This window comes from Corvus kubaryi, unplaced genomic scaffold (assembly GCF_017639235.1).
Source record: "Corvus kubaryi isolate FWS band 111438036 unplaced genomic scaffold, C.kubaryi_AGA036_p1.0 split3-37296, whole genome shotgun sequence".
In the NCBI taxonomy this organism is placed as follows: domain Eukaryota; kingdom Metazoa; phylum Chordata; class Aves; order Passeriformes; family Corvidae; genus Corvus; species Corvus kubaryi.
Window position 1 is genome coordinate 2,664,628 of NW_024582086.1, and position 15,774 is coordinate 2,680,401.

General features: G+C 39.8%; 1 protein-coding gene across 4 annotated transcripts in view; it reads left to right on the forward strand.

The window, feature by feature from the left end:
• KIAA1958 (KIAA1958 ortholog) overlaps nucleotides 1–15,774 on the forward strand; it is a 54,674-nt gene that overhangs the window by 34,425 nt on the left and 4,475 nt on the right. The gene's annotated exons all lie outside the window — the stretch shown is intronic.

Sequence of the window (15,774 nt, forward strand, 5' to 3'; positions counted from 1 at the left end):
AAGGCTTTATTTAAGTTATGATTAAAGGCTGCAGTCCAGCCAGCAGGAAATACTACTTGAACCTTAGCTGAAGTGACATATCCTTGCATTTGTACCAGACACAGCTGGTAGTTTCCATGCGTGGTGATCTTGTAGATTGTGAAAGTTGAGGTGAGGTTATCCATGAAATCAAAAATGTTGATGTTATATGTTAACTTAGGCCAGTTTAAGCCACGTGATGCTTTTGGACTAGTCTCTCTTTCAAACATAGTTTTTTTTAACTCATTTACTCTATTAAGCTATGGCAACTGAATTTGTAAGCAGGGACCTTACAAAGATACTTCCATGTCTCAGAAGAGAAGTGGCATCCCAATGAAGATTCAGTTAGGTTAGACACAGATTTTTGTGTCTAGGTGTCCATCTGAGCACTGTGGCATATACTGAATTATTCTTCGTTAAATTTCATCGCTAATAAGGGGACATTAATCTGAGAGTTTTCAGATATTTCTTTGCCATTTTATTAGCAAAGCCTTCAAGAATGTATGTAGGTATTATTTAGTCCTTTTTTAATTCTGGAAAATCTGAGAGGACCTGCATCTGTTAGGAGAGAAATTTTTGCAATGGTGGAGTGCAGGGAACTTCTGCAATTTCTACTTCTCAAACCACCTCTTCTGTACTTTGCTTTTGCTAATACTTTGGCTAGTTTTAATGTTCAAGAACCAGCAAGGGCAAGGTAGATGACATCAGTGGAGATGGAAGATGAGTAAGAAACATGATGCTTTGGGTTGTAGTACATGCAGCCTAGAGCAATTAGTGAGTGACGTTTGGATGTCTGAAACCAGGAATGGAAATGATTTGGTGTTATTGCAGAAGGCTATGGAGGGAGACTATGGCTCAGAGAAGAACAGAACTTATTTTGTACAAACACAAGTTTTGATTCTGAGAGACATAGGATTTACTTTGTAAACAGGTTTGCTGAAGAATTTATGAAGAATATTTATTTTCCACTTGAAGACTGAGGGTGGAGATGTGTTTTGTATTAACAAGACAGTGCAGCAAGACATTTCTGATTCAACACTAGTGCATCACTATGAATACAGGAACAAAGAGTTCAATGAAAAAAAGAAATCCAACCCCTATATATAAACTGTGCAGAATGCAGAGTAGTAAGTAGAGATGCAAAATAAAAAATCATCTAGATGTATTGACTGGGGTTGTTGCTTCTGTCAGAGATGTGGCAGGTTACATTCTATGTGTACCATCACAGTGCCTTCATGTATATCCATCGCTGAACTCGCCTGACTGCTTGTTTTACGTGTACAGGCATTTTCAGAGTTTGGAGGGGAAACAGTTTGTCTGTAAGCACCCGTGCTCTCGTAGTCAGAGTGCCACTCACTGTTCTGGCATTGTGGTTGTCAAACAGTACCCATGTTTGAATGTGCGCTGTGATGGATGCTGGTCTGTGCTGAGGGCAGTGCTTAGCCTTGCTGGCTCTGATGTCCCTGCTCTGAGATCCTCTCCATTCTTTTATTTCTGCAGCAGGTATGTCAGGATTCCAGATCAGTGCCGGCTTAGTGTCAGCTTAGCCTGGTAACTTGGGCAAAGATCTAGTTCTCTTCCTGTGCTCTTGTCACAGGAACGCGTAAGCAAGATTGCAGCCTTTCGCGATTGTCACCTAATGTGTTGACTTTTGTTCTGCTCTTAGTGTGGACTTCCCTGTTGGTTACAGGTGTTTATATAAGGCTCTATCTGAGCATGACCATTATAAAATGGAGCTCAAATGGGGCTTGTTTGATACTGATGTAGAGCTCTTAGAGGAATATTTTAAGTACTTCTCTGCAATTAGAAGTAGTAGGACCTCTCCCTTTTCCTCCTTTTTTCTGTCTGCAATGGTGTAAATTTAAATTATGTGGTAGCCAAGATCCTCATATAAGATTTGTGGATTAGGAGCTGTTAGATGAGCATCAAAATGTTACAAAACTTTGAGCTGAAAGGAGTCTCTCACACCTCAGGAACTGACAGTTTTGACTAGATTTAGCTCTACCTTCTAAATCACTGTTTATATGTAAAAAAAAGTGTCAGCCTCGCACATTCCAAAGAACTGCAAACAAGAAAAAATAGTGCCATTTTTAGAGGTGTATATAAAGCATACAGAAAGGCAAAATTAATCCTTTTTGTAATTATTTCAAGCCCAGTGGAACCGTGCCAAGAATGAAAGTAGTGCAAGAAAAATAATCACATCAAAAGAAAGTTACAAAGCTCGTACGTAAACAGTTCTTCCAAGAACATCAAATAACTGCTAATCAGTCTCTGTATTTGTAGTTTACATGCGAAGATTGATGACTCTTGGCTAAAGTGACTGCTTGAAGCAGTCTCCATGGACATATGCTGCTGGACAAGTGATCAAGTGAACACTTAAATATGTGTAGGGGTGAGACAGTCTCTGCTCTTTGTGTTGTACTGAAGAGTTCAGAGTCCACTGATGACTCTTTAGGTCCCATAATTGATACCTATTCCTGCTCTAGTAGATGGACTAAAAATAAAAATTGCTGAGATACATTATTACAAAAAATATAGCACTTTTTTTTAAAAAAAGTTGCTAGAGCCTAGCTTATTTAGAAGAATAAAATTAGATCGCTGTAGTTTTAAATATCAGAAAAAGGAAGCTACTGGCCTGATTAATCACCTGGTCTTGCAGCATGGATTTGCCAGCCCACTCCCACCTTCAAATATATTCATCCAAGTGCTGTTAAATTATAATATAATGTTTTGGGGGCTGTATTCTAGAAATCTAGCTAGACTTTTTTATTCTAGAAGTCAAGCTAATGATTAGTTATCTTTACAATATTGTAAGGGAGTTCTGTTTAAAAGCAGGACAGTAGCATAAAGAGGACAAGTTTAGCCTTGGCAGAGTAGTCATGTAATTGCTTTTATCATCTGGGTGCACAGCATGACAAACAAATTTTTAAAAAAGAAATGAATCTGTAGTACTAACAACTCTAATACAAGAGTTGTTTATGAAGCTGTTCCTACGAGAGGCATTTATCAAGGTAGTAATTTTTGCAGGAGAACACAGAAATGAAAATGCATCAATTACTACAATATCTTTAGCTTTTCACTGTGCTTAAGAAATGTACCTATTACCATTTCAGGACTTCACATGTATTTCATTTAGTGAAAATTCCTTTCAGACACAGAAAGCTCATGCCAGCCTTTTTGTATAACCAGCAATGGACTTGTCACATGCAGGTTGTCCTAAATATTAAGTGTTTATCAGAACAGCTATGCATGCAAAAGATTAGGCTGCTGCTTTCTTTGATGTCAGGGCTTATTTCCTCTTTTCAGCATGGAATTCCTCTGAGTGGGAAGTACGTGCAGCACAAAGAGACATCTCCTGGCAGCACTGTAACTGGAGATACATATATATATATATATACTTCTTGGAGCAGGCTATTCATGAGTATTCATACTGAAAGTAGGTTGGTGTGGGAGATGTTTGGGGATGGGCTTTCAGGTGCATTCCTGCAATAAAAGCTGCATAGGCCTATTGATCCTCTGTAACAGAGGAAGGTGGAGGAATGATAGTTTCCATGCAATCTGTGAAGGTTATTTGCCTGTAGCTAGGAAGGAAAGAAAAGGACTATTGCAGCCAGGCCCCAGCAGTTTTTAAGGATTCATTTTGTAGAGCATGCCAAGTTCAGCTGACAAACAGTTGAGAATATTCACTGGGATTCTGAAGAGAGGAATTATTCTCTATATAAATATATATTTTTCATTCAAAGTACCATTGCACAAACAGTATTAAGGAAGACGGTGTGTTATACCAGAAGACAAACTGCCCGTTTCAATGAATGGTTGTGTTCTGGAGCATCACCATTCATTTCAGACCTAGAAATACACCCTGTCCACCATTACCCTAACATGAAAGGCTGAAAAGCAAAAAATAGGATGCGCAAGTGAAAAGTAGAAAACAGTAATTTTTGCAAACCAACATGACCGAGATGCTATGTTCTCCCTTTCTCTAAAGGTGTCTTAAATAGACAACTGTTTTGTGCGAAGTGCTCTGTTTTATGATACTGGTGTATAAAAGAAGAAAATAAAGCCTCTGCTGGCTCCAGCTCTCCTGCAAACATATGGGAAAAAACAAACAAAATTGGACACATCTGTACTGAACATCACTTTAATTTTAGGAAATAGGTTATTTAACACGGTGCTTTTAATCAGAGATCTGTTTCTCTGTGTGATCTTTGAAATTGTTTCATTTTGGAGCTATTTTCAGCTTATGATTTGTGAGTCTTTAAGAAAAGAGAAACAAGGCAGAGTCAGATTGGGATCTGCAGAGGAGATGCAGCACAGCAGCCAAGAGGGATGCTGACCCTGGAAAGGCTTCAGACACACACTTCCCTTTTGCACTTCAGATGGGATGCTGGGACAAAAAGGGCTTGATGGTTTAGATCAGGACACTATCTGAGAGTGATTTTCCACTTTGTGTGAGGCTGGTACTTCACTGAACAGGCCCAAGAAAGTGATCATTCCCCTGTTTTGGGCATTGGTGAGTTCTCACCTCAAATCCTGTGGTCAGTTTTGGGCTCCTCACTCCAAGAAAGACTGAGGTGCTGGAACATGTCCAGAGAAGGGCAACAAAGCTGGGAAAGGATCTGGAACCCAGACTGATGAGGAGCAGCTGAAGCAACTGGGGTTGTTCAGAAGCCTGGGCAGCCAGGTAGGTGTTGGTCTCTTCTCCCGGGCAAGTGACAGATGAGAGGAAATGGCCTCAAGCTGCACAAGGGGAGGTTAAGGTTAGGAAAAATTTCATCATCAAAAGGCTTGTAAAGCATTGGAACAGGCTGACCAGGGAAGTGGTAGGGTCATCATCCCTGTGAAACTGTTCAAAAAAATGTGTGGTTATGGTGCTTGAGGAGATGGTTTATTGGTGAACATGGTGATTGTAATAGGTAGATGGTTGGTCTTGATATCTTAAAGGTCTTTTCCAACCTTAACAATTCTATGATTCAATGATTCTATACCTACAGAAGGACTACTTCACACATGTTTTCAAGATCTAAGATTTTAGTAGCAGTAGTCCTTGGGAATAACTGTTTCACCTGTCTCAGTGATGGGAACATGGCATTTTTTGCATAAGCTGTTCTGTGAAGCCACTACTCGTTTCTCCGATTTTCTTCATACCTAAATTGTATCCCTCTTAGAGAGTCTTCTTCTGTCATGTCATCTTCTTTTTGTATTTGCAGTGAACCTAAAATCTGCTTGAGCATGAAACAGACCAGTAAAAATATCTGAGTATATTTTCTATCTCTCCAAGCAAGACAGAAATTTGGAATACAGAAATTCTTGTTTGAATTTTTCCAGAAAAGAAAACACAGGCATGATGATATTTTAGATATTTTATCACAGCTGGCACAGCACTGACCAGTGCTTGCTAAAACATTCAGATCCTGGAAGCACTGAAACATAATGAAATCTATCTTTGTTTGATAAAGTATGCTTAAATGAAGCATATGCCCATTCCAGGAAGTGTTGAAACAGGCTATTAAATCAAAGCCTCAAGAGAGAGAAAATGGAATGCCTGCTTTCTGTGATGAATCTTTCTTGCTGGGGCGCTCCACAGGGTGGTCACAGAAGAGCTGCTTTCAGCACTGGGTGTTTTGAACAGCTTTAATGTGGCTGGTGGCCTCTGTGGAACGTTTGGGCAGGGCTGTGTTTTCATTTCCCAAATGAGTCTGCTTTTCTCTGGAGCCATGCCGTGCTGCCCTTTAAAAATGGAAGGATGCTGCAGATCACACAAATGTTGCGTTAGACACAGCAGTTCCCAGGTCATGGTTCCCACTGAATGCTGCCCCTGGCGGGAGCTGGGAGCAGGGCTTCCTGCAGGCACGTCTTATAAAAAGTGGTGCTGAGGACTTTGCTGAGTCTGATTAAAACTTCATGTTATTAAAGCTTTGCTTAATTATACATTGATCATTAAGTGCATTGGCTGCGTCTTACTTCTGATATATACCTGTTAATCCCTTTAACTCTAATTGAACAGTAAATGCGCGTACACGCACACAGAAATTCTGCATGTGTTCCTGTTGATGGAACTGAGGGTGACTATCACAGTGACACTGTGATCTGCTGTAGCTTTTCATTAACTAGGTCTTCATGATGAAAACATCACTTGAAACAACAGTGGATTAATAATGTTTAGTCAATTGCTTTCTGCTTTGTACTTGGAAAGGAAAAATTGAAAGAAAAAAGCTGGTCTTCTGTTTTGTTCAGAGAAGGAGAAAATGTATTCTGAGCTGTTCTACCCCAGGTCACATCACCCCAGTGCAACAGCTGAATGTGCTGTATTACTGTATTATTTCAACCAGGAAACCTGTACCCAAAGATTGAGCCTGTGAAAAAAACCCAATGTTCAGCTCTGACCGTTGAATAGCTTGTTTCGATTTTCTGTTTACACTCACTTCTGTTTTCACTGGGTGTATGCCTAATCTCTGCTTTCCTACAGTGACTGGTCAAAGATAGCAGTATGAATGCGCCAGAGAAGCACTGATGGTTTTTTATGGGAATAGTTCCATCCTGTGCACAACTTGGAGCACTATTCTGATTGTTATGGGCTCTGTCCTTCAATCATGTTGATGTGCCATCTTATGGAGATTTTTTCTGTCCTTTGCTCCTAGCAGATGGAGCATTGCCACTTGTTTGGGACTTCATTTCTTGCATGACTATAAAGCCAAGAAAACAAAATAACAGACAGGGGCAGTATTCTTAGCATTACAGAACAACATTCGTGCCTATATGCTGATAGACATTTTGGTTTTTTGCTCAAAAATTTACATTTTATTTTTCCTCTCTGTATAAAGAATTGGCTTTATGCCTCTGTTTTCCCTCCCCCATTTAAGATAGTCCTCAGAAAACTTACAGTTTGACAGTAACTTGTCCCATTTGCCATTCACTTACAGAATTGTTGAATACATCAGACTGTTTATTGTGCTAGTGCATATTAAAATAACCATGTATATGTATAACACATCCATAATTATATCCATTAAACTATAACCCATGTGACCTCTTAGATTAATTGGTTTGTGTCAGTTTTGGTATGAACTCATTCAGTAGCAGGGGAACTGATTGTTCATGTCCTATATAGAAGAACAAATTATTTCTATGGAAATAACAAAACATTCCTGACAGGAAAATTCTGGCAGTGTAAATACAGAAGAGCAATAATAACAGTATTCTGAGCAGCAGAGCAGGTAGGTAATTTTTGTATGCTCTCCTGAGTGTGTACATAGCTAGAAAACATCTGAAACTCCTCATTTTATTTAAAGAGACTTTACTCAAGTAGAACTGCAAATGTGACTAAATATTTACTCAGTCAAACTGTGATAAATTAGGTTTAAACATGTATTCAAGGACAGAAAGAAATGAGTTGTGCTATGAACAGCGGTCCAGTTCTTGATGAATGTGCTTCTCTTGCAGGTTTGTCTCCTCACTGTGCAAAATTTCCAGCAGCTCCTGCACCTCTTGGGAGTCCTTGTCTTGGCAAATGCCTAGGTGTGCCATGTTTAGTCTAGAATAAAGTGGTCTTCCGTCAGCCAGGGTGTGTGAGCAGCTGCCTAGCAGAGCATCTAACGCTTGAGAGCTGTCCTCTTCCTGCAAGCTGGGATGTATTCATGTCACTGCCCTCTGCCCAGCTTTGAGTCTTCCCCAACCTTTACATTTTAAACTTCCGTCCCTGTAATGTGATGAAAGTTGTGTTTGTAAAATAAAGTTCATGGTTGTCATTTTTTTCTGGAGTGTGAGGAGGAGAGAAACAGAAAAGCAGGCTAAAAATCCACCTTAAAAGCTATTTCACTTGAAGTGTTAGACTTCATTCTCTCTGGAGAACTGTGTAAAGAGCTGCTCCTCAAATACTGCTTTCTGAGCCAGCAAAGAGAAAAGAAATATGTGTGTTAAAAGTGTACATGGAAATTCCTTGTGAGGTTGTAAATTGTGAGCTCTTCACAGAGTTTGTGCCCTTCATAGCTTGCTTCACTCCTACTGGACAATATACAGTGAAAGGAAAGGTAAAAACACATTGGTCTGGCTGGGCAAAATCACCAGCACAGAATTTCAGAAATGATACATCAAGGTCACTAACAAGGCAGTTGGAATACCTTGCTAAATTAAAGAAAAAATACTGAAATGCAGTTCTTTGGGGTGCATGTGCTGCAATCTGTATTACCAGAAGTAAATGGCACGAGCTGCCAACACATTTCTTCTTACATCTGCAGTAGATAGTTCAGCCAGAACAGAAAAGGGTTCTTTTTGATTCACTACCAATGGCACTTCAATAAAATAGAGGGAAAAATGTCTGCAGTCTTTAATAAGCAATATATCAACCAAGTGCTGTCAGCCTGTGTAGAGAGTTTCACAGTATGATTTATTATGTTAATTACAGTCATGTGGGCCTCATGCTCTTAGGTCTGAAACTGCTCACATTCTCAGCTTGATTTAAGAATATGCTTTGGCCAAGACTTAAAGTGCAGCTTATTATGATTAATGTAATAAAATATTTATTACATTCTCCTTTTCTTTGTTTCTCTGCTTGCTGCCCCAGTTAGACTGACTCATTTTGAAACACTGATATAAATTAGATTTCAGATGATGAGGACTCTCATCTGGTTTTAATCTCTCTTTGGTGTTGTTTTTTTCATATCCTTTGTTCTTATTCTCTCTTCTCTCCCCCTCATCTTTATTTCTCTCCCATATTTCCCAGTTCTGCTTCTCAGCTGCTGTCTAGAGTGAATCAAAAGCAGGCAAACTTCATAGCCCTGGCTCATCCCTTCCAGACCTCTTGCGCTGCTTTCTCAACTATGCTTATTAAAGGTTTTTCTTAAATGTGATTGCATTAAAACTGGTGGTACACTGTAGCTGAGAACATGCTAAACCTCTGGTGATGTGAAGTAGCACATTTTACATGTTTTACATTAAAATTCTTGTTAGAGAAGACTGAACTGTAAGGGGATACATGGGCCCCATTTCTCATTCTTCTTCCACAGGGCTTTCAATTGCAGAGGGGCACAAAATTCCACTGTGCCAAATATTCCAAAATTATATATAAATTTATACCCGTTATTTTGTGCAAACCAGCCCAGTAGTTAAATTTCTGGCTGAGCAATCACTGCTTCTGAGATCTGTTTACACATCTATAAATCTGATTTTCTCTGTAGGAACATGGAAAGGTGGAAACCTTTCCGGAAATGTAGATTCTTGGTTTTGTTATGTAAGAAATGGATTTTTGCCCGAGAATTGTAGACTTAATTCAATAAAGGAGGTGTGTCTCAGATCTTTACAGTTTTTTTGCTCCACGTTTTTGATTTTTCTTCTTGTTTTCTTTCCTCTTATCAGCTTTTGAACCAAGTCACTGTATGCATATAAATTTTATTCAGTTCCACCTTCTATACATATAATGACTTAGACCAGTTAATTTTTACGTAAGCAGATACTTAAATACAGGGACACCAATCCATAACACACTTAAAATATGCTTTGTTGAATTGGAAACTTACTTGGGAGAAAAACTGATACTCTGCTGAGGATGTGTATGCAACACTTTCTGGACTGGTGCTGAGCCAGGTCCTCTTTGAAAACAAGTGCATCCCTTCTGCTGTGCATCAGCCAGGTTTCAGTACTCAGGCTAGTGTAGACCATTACAATCATTTCTTTAATTCTTTCTGCCACAAAGCATTAAATAACTAACCTATTTGAAAAGGCAAAATTTCTTTATGTTGCTAAGGAGTCCTGGGTAAAAAAAAAAATGTTTTCCAGGGTTAAATATTTATTCAGAAGAAAATAATTGTCAGAAAGTGTCTCTTTTCTTTAGCTTTAAACTGAAACCAGTACCTGCAGTTTTCTAATGGTGTTAGCCATTAGTTGTTTGGAAATCATTAGAATATTATATGGCTGAATACAAATATGCATGCTCAATACACAGCTGAAATTAGCTTCACATTACAGGTAATGTTTTCCTACTTACCAACTCCAGCAGCACTCCCAGTTTCACCAAACTACCTGATTTGTTTAACCTGAGCTTTGAAAAAGTAGAAATTGTATCTTAGAAGTGAACATTGTTGAAGGAAGTTTAGTCAGTTACTTTGACGGGTGGAATGGGGTTTCACTTTATTTTTAAAGTTTTCTAATGTTTTTTTTTTTGTAGTGTATAGACCTCTAAGTGTGGCTTTTATATCCTCCACTTCTATGAAGAGTTGAGTCCCTGAATGTCAATTATATAAGGGTCCAAATAATTTGTTTTTATATACCTCCTGTAAAGATAATAGCTATGGAAATAAAGAGTGGGATGAAGCATGGCAGGTAGACCTGGCGATGGTTGCAGGCTTGGTTACAATCCTGGTGACTGACTTGGAACAAGCCAGATTAAATAGCAGATTCCACTCCAGCTGCCAGCTGAGTGTATATTGCCTGTACTATTGCTTTAGTACCAGATATATGGGTTTCTTAGAACTCCTGCAAAATATTTTCTGTTTCTGCTGTTCTCCATGCTGTGTCTGAGCTGTAGCATCCTGTTGTGCAGTGTTGCAGTGTTGGGTAAGCCTGGGAGAGCTGGAATTGGTGTATTTCTTCCTGTCAAATGGAGGTGGAATCTGGGTAAATATCCCACTGTGTGGTGGTACAGAGGAAATACATCCCATTTTGCATTGCAGCAGTTCGTGCCAGTGCATCTCAGAACAGCTTCAAAAGGAGGTAGGTAACTGTATGGCCTCATACCCCAGAAATGCCACTGTTAATTGTTCAGTGGAAGAAGGGAAATGGAAGTTAAAACTGGAATGCAGCACTTCTGTTTTGCACTACCATGATGAAAGCAAAACCAAACAACTAGATGAAGTGAGCCAATGGGAACATTTTTTGTTTAGAAAATGCATTTTTAGAACCTTTGTGCTGGAATGGCTCAGATGTCATGTACATCAGGTGGAGAAGGAAGATGGCTTTGTAAAAATTGGAGTTCCCGGGGTGCTACTGTTTTGCACTGTTCATTAGCAATTGCTAGTACCCTCTGCAAAAAGAGGGTGACCCAGTCAGTCATAGGAGAACGTAACTTCTTACTCACTTATCATGGCTACAGATTTTCTGACATCTGAGGACTGTGCAGAAGTCTCATTAATATCGATGTGTATTTTATTATTGGCTTTGCCAGCAGCCAAACTGCATCTCAAATCTGTTCAAGCTGTTGAGAGAAAGTAGTGAAAGAGAACACAAACTGGAAATAAGCACTAGTGTTTGAGTGAGCATTCATTATCAGACCATTCTATACCTTGCAAAAATTGTTCAGGTGACTAAAGTTTATTTTAGTGACTTTACTTAATGGAGATACCATTGAATAAATATTCCCATACTCATTTGTCCTATGTCCTTTTTTCTTTGTCATAATCTAAAGCTTTTTAATTTTAGAATTGTAAAACATTTTGCTGATAATTTCATTGGAGGAGGTTAACTGAATAGAAGTATAATTTTTTTTGCCAAAAACATAGTGTCATTCATAAGGGGATATTAATTAATTAATTTCTTTCATACTACAGATTTTACATGCTAATGAAAGCCTTTTCTGAGAATGTTAAACTGGAGTTTAACATATTAGATGGTAAAATAGAGTTTAACTTAATGTAGTGGGAACAGGGAACTTTAACTGTTAAACAGAATTTAGTAACAACATCAGAGGGGTAGGGCAGAAATTCAAGAAAAATTACGGATGCACTTTCGTCTACTTATTCTCAGGATGTTTCTGCAAATGTTTAGAGGCACTTCTGCTGTGGACACCTTCTGCGCTTACCCTCACCCTCATTTTTGGCAGCAAGACATGAGAATGCTGGGTTATTCTTGTGATATGGTGAAAATCGGCTTTCTAAGATTTGCATGCAGCAATATTCCGGGATGCTGTGGTATGACAGTGGTATTCAGCTGGTTCTGACAGGGAAGCAGTAGCACGGCTTCCAGGAGGGCACATTTGTCAGAGGCACATGCAGCTGTTCCCCATTGTGACTTGACCATAACTCCTTTGAACAACAGAATTACCTCTGCTCACTGAGACTGTAGATTTGAGGGTGTTGTTTGCATATAGATACCTTCTTGAAACAATAGAGGACAGGAGAAAAAGGTAGGAGCAGGCTGTGGTTTACTTGAACTGTTTTAGTGGGCTGCATATTGCCACAGCCTGAAGGTTGGATATCGCTGCTTTTCAGGGATTGCAAAACAGGGGCAACAGCCAACCTGCAAGGTGCTGGGGAGTGGAGAGAGGGCACTTAGCTCCAGCATAGAGATATGTGGTGCTTCGTGTGTGGTTAACTAGGCTTTTTCTCTTGAATGAAAGCGTATCAGTAGAAGCAGGCCTGCTGCAGAGGCATTTTCCTAGTCAGGACACAAATTTGGCAGAGAAGACTTTGGCTGGTGATGTGATTACCACCAAGAAAACCCACCTTACATTTAATGTGCGTCTGTGATATCTCACTGCTTACCATATGCAGAGTTTAAGACTGTTTGCAATAATAACTTAGGTTTGTGACTCCCACTGATGTCACAAATGCTCTCTGAACATTAACAATCTGTATCTGTCTATCATGAAAGCAAGTGCCTTTTCCCCCTGCCATATGTAATTACAGAGGTTATGTCCTTTTCAGGGAGTCCAAGTGTGTGTATGTGTGTGAGCTGATATTAAAACAAGCCTGAGTTTGATAACTGTGCTGATAATATTAAGTCTTGGCTGCGTTAAGATCAGATTATGAAAAGATCAGAAAACAGCTGTTGCTCTGTGGGAGAGATCATCTGATGGTCATGGGCTAGCCTGGGACATCCCGCTCCCACTAGGTTGTCTGTTTAATCTCTCCTTGGTCACTTTATCTCTTTCTCTACATTTGAACTAGAACATCTTAAGTACTCATCACTTTTTCAAACTCATGGTTGGGAGTTTACCCTGGACCCCCCAGTAAGGTGGGTTTTACTGTCTTTTTCTGCCACACTCTGGTTTTCTTGGAAATGAAAGATGTGGGATATGATAAGAAACTCAAGAGGTATAACCAGGTCCTTTGTGCACTGATGCAGCTCAGGGGACAGGACCTCAGGAAATGCATCCCCAAATCAATTCATTTTTTCATGCTTCTGGTTGTAGTCTGTAAAACAGGGGTAACAGCACTACTAGTTCCAAAGACTGCATTATGACAAGGAAAAGACACTAAGGAGAGCTTGGCGTCATAGATCAATGATGACAATAATTTCTGGTTGATTGGTTCTGACCAACCAGCTGAGAGAAATTAGATCATAAAACAAGAGTATTTGTATTCCTAAAGCCTAACAACAGAGACATACAGAAGACTATAAGAAAGGTGAAAACATATATAACACCTCTCCATTCTTTATCACCATCAATTTGCAGCTTGGGGACGTTCTGAAACAGAGGTGTTCTCTTGTATTGAGAAGCGCTTTGTGGCTTTTTTTTCTGTGCTTTTACCCAGTTTTGGAACCCATGCACACTGAAGAGTTGATGATGCTATTAGCAGTGGAGGTCCAAGAGCAAACAGGTTTATGTTTGCAGTAGCCAAGGAACTAATGTAGATCCCCACCAGTGTTTCCAGTAGTTTCCACCAGCTCCACAGAACAATCAAAAGAGCTTTGGTCTCTATTCAGCAAGGTGCAGCAAAGTGAGACAAAACAAACATCTGGGAACTGTTACATGGGAAACACCCCACATTTGTACCATGGTGCATAATACATTGCCAATATCTGAGCGGTCTCTTAGGAAGAGGATAATCCACTTTTGCTACTTCAGCCTGGATTCACAGCCAAAGTGAATGTAGCTCTCCTGATGTGGCTGCATGAAAACCTGACCCATTATTTTTTAACATTTCCCACCTGCCTTGTGAAGTAACACACAACACACCGCTGCAGGAATGCAGTGTTTCTGGGGTACTATTTTGCTCATGAAAGTTGGGAGGATCTTTAATTCAGCATGGGTTTTATAATTGTTAGCTGCAGATAGGGCAATTTCCTTTGCAGATTAAGGAAAGATGCTGTAATGTAAATGACTGACTGGGTGTCACTGCTGTGTTGTGACAGGCTACTCTCTAAGAAGAAGTGATTGATGACATTTATAAAACTGAGCCATTATATGTGCTGTTTGTATTGAAATGGAACTTAGGATGTGGGCTGTCAGTCAAAGCACTGATTACTTACACAGTTCTATAATAAGTGGTGGTGGGTGCAGTGAACAAAACACCAGAGTAAATGTTTGTTTTGGAGCTTTAAATAGGCCTGTCTCTTTGTTTCCAGCCTGCATCTAGCCATACTAAAAGGATCTATTATGTACATTGCCTGAAGCGTGAGGCTTCACTGCAGGCTGCTAGGAGTGCTTTGATACTGACATCAGTATTAAAGTGAGTTTCTGAATCAGGAAGGTGACCTTTCTTTTTCCCCTGGAGCACAGTTCAAGCACCTCAGTGCTTTGTGGCACCATTTTTTTCCTGCCTACAGAAGCCCCCAAAGACCTCAGTTGCAGATGGCCACTTCTCTGTGCTTTGCAGAGGATTTAAGAAATCCCTCTAAACAGGTGAGTGCTGTGGATGCAGGAGGCCTCACTCTGAAGACACAGGAACTGGTCCTGAGGGTTATAAACTCAGTCCTGTTTCTATCCTGCTGGGACGTGCTGGGGCAAGTCACTCCCCATGCCTCCGCCTGCAGGTGTGGTATGGAAGTGATGGGATGAACTTCCTTGAGAGTCACCCTGTAGATTGGTGGAAGGAGAATCTGCCCAGCTCTGCCCTAGTGTTTCTGCACCACATGGAAAACTTCAGGTGAGGTAGGGAAGGAGAGGCTACCTCCCTTTCCCTGCTGCCTTCTCCCCTGCTAATAGGCTTGCAGGGAAGAGAGGAACAAGTGTCTGAACACTGGTGCAAAGCCAAGGCTCTGCTACTCAGCCTGACATAAGCTTGGCCTGAATGGCAGAGAGGCAATGGGAGCTTCACCTGGTCTCATACCACTTTGTGTGTGTATGTCGGGTGGGAAACACCTGGTGAGTGTTGCTATGGCACTGCTAAAAGGATGCCAAAATGTAAGAGTTTTGCTATGAGACCAAATAAAAAAGAACTTTGGGTTTTTTTCTCCCTCTTCTGCTTATTAAGTGAAAGAGAGACAAAAAGTGCTCCACGTGCGGTTCCAGAAAACAGTGAAATAATTGAATTTTCCTTCTTTGCATTTACTGTTAATTTTCTAAAACCATTAAGATTTTTCACATTCAGAATGACAGTTCCATGTATATGCTTTAAGCTGCGTTCTTGTGCAAACAAATAGTTTGCATATGCCAAGAAAACAGTCATTAAAAACACACATCACTTACAAGGCTTTTCCTTTTTATGCTTCTCTTATGATCAACCAGAAAATCAGCTGTCAGTAACAGATATCATAGTGGTGGCATCTGAATATTGTGTTTTGATGTGTCATTGATTGTAAGGAAATCAGGAAAGCCTTTAAAGCAACATGAAGTTGTTTCCAGAATTTGATTTTTCTGCAGAATGAAAAGACATGGTCATAATTGTACTGTCAAGGTACAGTTTGATGACATAGAGAGATTATACAATCATGCTTTTTTACATGTTTTCTGATGTGAACGTATTAAATATATTTTCTTTATTCTTGTACATTTGTAAATTGCACTTTGCTCTGCAGTAACTCCTTAGGGTGTGCTGCCTTATTTTGTACTGTACATTCTGACTATATTTATTTTGCTCTTTAAAAATGTGCCTGATTAAA